General features: G+C 45.3%; 1 long non-coding RNA gene across 5 annotated transcripts; it reads left to right on the plus strand.

Moving 5' to 3' along the window:
- Nucleotides 1–3,755: 3,755 nt before the first annotated feature.
- LOC126993944 (uncharacterized) lies at nucleotides 3,756–5,124 on the plus strand. 5 transcript variants are annotated; one of them, XR_007748594.1, is made up of 4 exons: nucleotides 3,756–3,817; nucleotides 3,917–4,213; nucleotides 4,313–4,411; nucleotides 4,709–5,124. It is a non-coding gene; the product is annotated as an uncharacterized LOC126993944 (long non-coding RNA). The 5 variants fall into 5 exon arrangements; XR_007748592.1 differs by lacking the exons at nucleotides 3,756–3,817; nucleotides 4,313–4,411 and adding an exon at nucleotides 4,431–4,609 and having other exon boundaries at nucleotides 3,825–4,232; XR_007748593.1 differs by lacking the exons at nucleotides 3,756–3,817; nucleotides 4,313–4,411 and adding an exon at nucleotides 4,431–4,510 and having other exon boundaries at nucleotides 3,825–4,232.
- The last annotated feature ends 2,132 nt before the right edge of the window (nucleotides 5,125–7,256 follow it).

Below are 7,256 nucleotides of genomic sequence, written 5' to 3' on the forward strand. Positions count from 1 at the left end.
GATGCAGGACTTTACATTTTTCTTCACTGAATTGTAACAGACACTTTTTATTCCATTCCTGTAGCTTGGTGAGGTCTTCTGGTAGGAAATCCGCAGTCAAGGGGTTAAAGGCAAGTTACCCTCCACACACACACACACACACACACACACACACACACACACACACACACACCGCTTCCTCAAATGTATACCAAATTATTACGGCGATGGAACAATCAGCCTCGGAGTCCCCATCTGTAGAGGGAGCCACAAATGTCCTCGGATCAGACTCCACTTTCACGGTATCGACCCAAAGAGGCGTCGTGATATTTTCAACCTCTTCTTCATTATTTTTTGCAACATTCGCAGAGGAGGAGGAACAGAAGCAACACGAAAAGAAAGAAGAGGAGAGGAAGAGGAAGAGGAGGAGGAGGAGGAGACGCATGAGGAAGAGAATTAAGAAACGAAAAACGAGAATTAGGATGAGGAAACGGAGGAGGAGGAGGAAGAGGAGGAGGAAGAGGAGGAGGAGGAGGAGGAGGAGGAGGAGGAGGAGGAAAGCTGCGGTAATAGTGGTGTTGGTGAGGAGGTAAAGTTGGCATCTCTTCTTCCTCCTCCTCTTCCTCCTCCTCCTCCTCCTCCTCCTCTTCCTCCTCCTCTTCCTCCTCCTCCTCCTCCTCCTCCTCTTCCTCCTCCTCTTCCTCCTCCTCCTCCTCCTCCTCCTCTTCCTCCTCCTCCTCCTCCTCCTTTGATGTGGATACAGAGAGTGAAAAATTGACGTTTCAGGAAAGGGAAAGCCCAGAAAATAGACAGACAGACAGACAGATAGATAGATAGATAGATAGATAGATAGATAGAGAGATAGATAGATAGAAAGATAGATATAGATGGATAGATAGATAGAGAGATAGATAGATAGAAAGATAGATATAGATGGATAGATAGATAGAGAGATAGATAGATGGACAGATAGATAGATATATTGATACTGATAGACACTACATACATACATACATACATACATACATACTTACACACGGACGTAAACCTAATAATAATAATAATAATAATAATAATAATAATAATAGTAATGGAAGAAGAAGAAGAAAAAGAAGAAGAAGAAGAAGAGAGAGAGAGAGAGTGTCTTAATTCTAAAAATAGTTTCCTTAAATCCATTCTTGTCTCTTAAGTCCTCCTCCTCCTTCTCCTCCTCCTCCACCTCCTCCTCCTTCTCCTCCTCCTCTTTCACCTCTTCTTCTTCCTCTCTTCCTTTCATAACTCTTCTTTTTTCTCCACTCCCATCATCTTCCCCCTCCTCCTCCACCTCTTCCTCCTCCTCCTCCTCCTTCACCACCACTCTTCTTCTTCCTCCTCCTCCTCCTCCTCCTCCACCACCACTCTTCTTCCTCCTCCTCCTCCTCCTCCTCCACCACCACTCTTCTTCTTCCTCCTCCTCCTCCTCCTCCTCCTCCTCCTCCTCCTCCCTTTCATTAGTGTATTTATCTTCCTTAAGTTCTTCCTCATCTTCACTTCTTTGTTTATTTCCTGTCAGTCTCTCTCTCTCTCTCTCTCTCTCTCTCTCTCTCTCTCTCTCTCTCTCTCTCTCTCTCTCTCTCTCTCTCTCTCTCTCTCTCTCTCATCTTTCTTTTTTTCTTCCTTTCTTTCTGTTTTTCTTTTTTTTTCTCTTTTTCCTGTTTTTTCTAGTTCTCACATTTTCCTTTCTTTCTTCCTTCCATCCTTCCTTTCTTCCTTCCTTCCTTCCTTTCTCACTTCCTTCCTTCCTCTCTTCCTTTCTTCCTCCCTCCCTTCCTCTCTTCCTTTCTTCCTCCCTCCCTTCCTTCTTTCCTTCCTTCCTTCTTTCTCCAAATTCTTTGAACTGCAAACCAACTCAAGAACTAGAAATAACGGTTTACCCATTCAGTCGAGTCGATGTAACACAGACATTGGAAGGAGTTTCTTTTCAAACCGAGTCATCCGCCACTGGAACAATCTTCCCTCAGAAGTAGTAAATGCGAATACCATCAATTCCTTCAAATATAGAATCGACCGTCATTTCGCTGCGTCGGGAGTAAACTGAATAACGAAGTGCTTTCATCTGCTCCTCAATATCGAGGTGCTTTCATTTGCTCTTCAATATCGAGGTGCTTTCATCTGCTCCTTAATATCGAGGTGCTTTCATCTGTTCCTTAATATCGAGGTGCTTTCATCTGCTCCTTAATATCGAGGTGCTTTCATCTGCTCCTTAATATCGAGGTGCTTTCATCTGCTCCTTAATATCGAGGTGCTTTCATCTGCTCCTCAATATCGAGGTGCTTTCATCTGCTCCTCAATATCGAGGTGCTTTCATCTGCTCCTCAATATCGAGGTGCTTTCATCTGCTCCTCAATATCGAGGTGCTTTCATCTGCTCCTCAATATCGAGGTGCTTTCATCTACTCCTCAATATCGAGGTGCTTTCATCTGCTCCTCAATATCGAGGTGCTTTCATCTGCTCCTCAATATCGAGGTGCTTTCATCTGCTCCTCAATATCGAGGTGCTTTCATCTGCTCCTCAATATCGAGGTGCTTTCATCTGCTCCTCAATATTGAGGTGCTTTCATCTGCTCCTCAATATCGAGGTGCTTTCATCTGCTCCTCAATATCGAGGTGCTTTCATCTGCTCCTCAATATCGAGGTGCTTTCATCTGCTCCTCAATATCGAGGTGCTTTCATCTGCTCCTCAATATCGAGGTGCTTTCATCTGCTCCTCAATATCGAGGTGCTTTCATCTGCTCCTCAATATTGAGGTGCTTTCATCTGCTCCTCAATATCGAGGTGCTTTCATCTGCTCCTCAATATCGAGGTGCTTTCATCTGCTCCTCAAGCCCCAAGTGGCGGTCGAGCAGATTAAATCATCCAAGCGGGCGACCTCGTAATGAGCCAATGCGCTTTCTGTTGCCTGCATTTCCATGTTTCCATATTTCCATGTTTCTCTCCTTCCTTCCTTCCTTCCTTCTTTCTCTCCTTCCTTCCTTCCTTCTTTCTCTCCTTCCTTGCTTCCTTCCTTCCTTCCTTCCTTCTTTCCTTCCTTCCTTCCTTTCTTCCCTTCCTTCCTTTCTTCCCTCATTCTAGTACTCGTGTGTCTGTCTGTCTGTATGTTACAAAACGACCTCACAAGCCAGCCAGCCAATCACAGCTAAGGACGGAGGGAAACTGACCAATCACAGGAGACTTTGATCCGTGACGTCATCATTGTGGTGGTGGTGGTGGTGGTGGTTCATTTATAAAGAATTTCCTTTGTCGTAGAGAGAGAGAGAGAGGAAAAACTCGTTACTCATCAAAATTGTCGGAAATATGTGGAGAAAAAAAGAAAGAAAGAAAGACAGAGAGTTAGAAGGAAAGAAAGAGAGAAAAATAAAGAAAAAATAAATAAATAAATAAATAAACAAAGAAAGAAAAAAGAAAAAAAGAAAAACGTGTAAGAGCCATGAAACAAATATATATTAGAGAAACTGCCCGGGCCGATATATATTCGAACCCGGGCCGCTGATTCGTAGGTAGGCACGCTAACCACTAGTCCACGGAGGCGTCTGGCAGCAAGAGGAGGTGGGGGAGAGAGTGCCGGTGAGGAGGGGGAAGAGGAGGGGGAATGGGGGGGCATGCTACTGCTACCAAGACTTCTCAAGATGTCCTTTCAAGCAAGTATTCGGAGTATGTTTGAAGAAATATTATGATTTTGCTTAAAAGAACATATCCAGAATTTAAGATCAAGGAAGGTATTCTGAATTCAAGTTTAACCCGTCCGCTGCAATTGTCAGGGATTTTGCCTTCACTGGTAGCCTGGTAACATACACTCCCATGTCTTTCTCTGCCTCTGTGGTGGATAGTGGAGTGTTTCCCATGTGGTATTGGTGTGCTGGATATCCCTTCACTGGTAGCCTGGTAGCATACATTCCCAGGTCTTTCTCTGCCTCTGTGGTGGATAGTGGAGTGTTTCCCATGTGGTATTGGTGTGCTGGATATCCCTTCACTGGTAGCCTGGTAACATACACTCCCAGGTCTTTCTCTGCCTCTGTGGTGGATAGTGGAGTGTTTCCCATGTGCTATTGGTGTGCTGGATATCCCTTCACTGGTAGCCTGGTAACATACACTCCCAGGTCTTTCTCTGCCTCTGTGGTGGATAGTGGAGTGTTTCCCATGTGGTATTGGTATGCTGGATATCCCTTCACTGGTAGCCTGGTGACATACACTCCCAGGTCTTTCTCTGCCTCTGTGGTGGATAGTGGAGTGTTTCCCGTGTGGTATTAGTGTGCTGGATATCCTTTCACTGGTAGCCTGGTAACATACACTCCCAGGTATTTCTCTGCCTCTGTGGTGGATAGTGGAGTGTTTCCCATGTGGTATTGGTGTGCTGGATATCCCTTCACTGGTAGCCTGGTAACATACACTCCCAGGTCTTTCTCTGCTTCTGAGGTGGATAGTGGAGTGTTTCCCATGTGGTATTGGTGTGCTGGATATCCCTTCACTGGTAGCCTGGTAACATACACTCCCAGGTCTTTCTCTGCCTCTGTGGTGGATAGTGGAGTGTTCCCCATGTGGTATTGGTGAGCTGGATATCCCTTAACTGGTAGCCTGGTAACATACACTCCCAGGTCTTTCTCTGCTTCTGTGGTGGATAGTGGAGTGTTTCCCATGTGCTATTGGTGTGCTGGATATCCCATCACTGGTAGCCTGGTAACATACACTCCCAGGTCTTTCTCTGCCTCTGTGGTGGATAGTGGAGTGTTTCCCATGTGGTATTGGTGTGCTGGATATCCCTTCACTGGTAGCCTGGTAACATACACTCCCAGGTCTTTCTCTGCCTCTGTGGTGGATAGTGGAGTGTTTCCCATGTGGTATTGGTGTGCTGGATATCCCTTCACTGGTAGCCTGGTAACATACACTCCCAGGTCTTTCTCTGCCTCTGTGGTGGATAGTGGAGTGTTTCCCATGTGCTATTGATATGCTGGATTTCCCCTCCCAAGGTGCATGACTTTATATTTTTCTTCATTGCATTGTAGCAGACACAATGCTCTGTAGTTTGGTGATGTCTTATTGTAGGAAATCCGCAGCCAAGGGGTAAAGAAAAAATATATAAACGGATCTTGCGTTTCAGTTTGAGAAATTTAGTGGCACCCAAGATATCGGCGTCCTCTGTTAGCAGTAGAATGACGCAACAATTTTCAGAAGAAAGTCATTGAAGGTAAAGTGTCTGGAACTCAACGAAAGCGAAGGGCGATTTAGAAGATGCCGCTATTTTATTCACGTATGGCCTTTGGCGCCGGTAAGCCTTCTTGGTGGGCCTGGTGGTCGGTCTCAGCCTGTTATGGCACGGGCAAGTGTTTGTATTGGTGCCATCTTGCTAGGCTCATGCTGCCCCACGGAGCTCATCTTCGGTTCTATTTTAAAAGGGAATCCAGAGTCCGGGTTGACAGGTGGTCTTCACGACAGCATGGGGGTAGTCTTAGGCCACTCGGCGGTGACTGAAAAATTGCCGTTGGTTTTTGTGTTGGTAGTGAATGACGTCTCTTAGTGAGGGAGAGCTTGCAACACAATGAAGGCGAGGAACAGTTCAGAATCTGCCGTTGGTTTTTGTGTTGGCAATGATGAGCTTGCAACACAATGAAGGCGAGGAACAGTTCAGAATTTGCCGTTGGTTTTTGTGTTGGCAATGATGAGCTTGCAACACAGTGAAGACGAGGAACAGTTCAGAATCTGCCGTTGTTTTTTGTTGGCAATGATGAGCTTGCAACACAATGAAGGCGAGGAACAGTTCAGAATCTGCCGTTGGTTTTTGTGTTGGTAATGATGAGCTTGGAACACAGTGAAGACGAGGAACAGTTCAGAAGCTGCCGTTGTTTTTTGTGTTGGTAATGATGAGCTTGCAACACAGTGAAGGCGAGGAACAGTTCAGAATCTGCCGTTGTTTTTTGTGTTGGCAATGATGAGCTTGGAACACAGTGAAGACGAGGAACAGTTCAGAATCTGCCGTTGTTTTTTGTGTTGGCAATGATGAGCTTGGGACACAGTGAAGGCGAGGAACAGTTCAGAATCTGCCGTTGTTTTTTGTGTTGGCAATGATGAGCTTGGAACACAATGAAGGGGAAAAACTGATTAAAAGCTGCCGTTGTTTTTGTGTTGGTAGTGACCGATGTCTCTTAGGGCCAGTTTCACAGTTCCCCATGATCGGTTAGTAAGCTCCCAAACCAATACCAGAGCCTTCGAAATTTCCTTGTATAGTGTCTGGTGTTTATATTTAAGTTCACAAATTTGACGAAACTATACCGGAAAAGTCTTGTGTATTTAGTGTGGCATCGAAGACCTCCCCATTTTGGATTGTATGGGATTCTGTAGTTTGGTTCGGGCTGTTACGAAGACACTGTGTTGGACTGTGGAATCGGCTCTTAGTGAGGGGAAGCTTGGAACACAACCGCCCAAATAGTGATTGACAGCCCTTTACGAACCTTCATAAAGTCTCTGGCAATGAATTCTCCCCCTTCAGTGGGTTACATAACGTCTCTTTGGTTACTCTTACTCTAAATATGTGATAGATTTATTTACTATTTCTTTAAGGCTTTACACATAATGGTTTAGGTTTTTGTTTACTACTTTATCAATGGTTGGTTTATCGAAGTTTATATATTGACGAGTAGTTTGTCGGGAAAGGATGGCAGTGCGCTCTCTCTCTCTCTCTCTCTCTCTCTCTCTCTCTCTCTCTCTCTCTCTCTCTCTTCTTGCACAACATTAACCCTAGAGAGAGAAGAAAAACTCAGGCAGGTTCGAATATATATCGGCCCAGGCAGTCTCTCTCTCTCTCTCTCTCTCTCTCTCTCTCTCTCTCTCTCTCTCTCTCTCTCTCTCTCAACATTAACCCGAGAGAGAGAGGCATAATGAAAAATGAGAGATTGTTTTTAAGGTGGCCTGCTCCAATCTCCTTCCCTTTGTTTTCCCTCCCTTTCCTCCCTCTCTCCCTCTTCCCTCCCTCCTCTCTCCTCCATTCCCTCCTCCTCCCTCCACGGCCATCAGTAACCCTAAAGAGAGAGAGAGAGAGAGAGAGAGGAAAATAAAGCGAGAGGTGGATGATTTTTTGTTTGTTTTCAAGATGGTAGATTTTCCGGTCTCTCTCTCTCTCTCTCTCTCTCTCTCTCTCTCTCTCTCTCTCTCTCAACCCTTTCATCCTCCATAAAACCATGTAACAATCTCTTTCGTGTGTGTGTGTGGAGAGAGAGAGAGAGAGAGAGAGAGAGAGACGGGAAAATT

The sequence above is a fragment of the Eriocheir sinensis genome, unplaced genomic scaffold (genome assembly GCF_024679095.1).
Source record: "Eriocheir sinensis breed Jianghai 21 unplaced genomic scaffold, ASM2467909v1 Scaffold7, whole genome shotgun sequence".
Classification (NCBI taxonomy): domain Eukaryota; kingdom Metazoa; phylum Arthropoda; class Malacostraca; order Decapoda; family Varunidae; genus Eriocheir; species Eriocheir sinensis.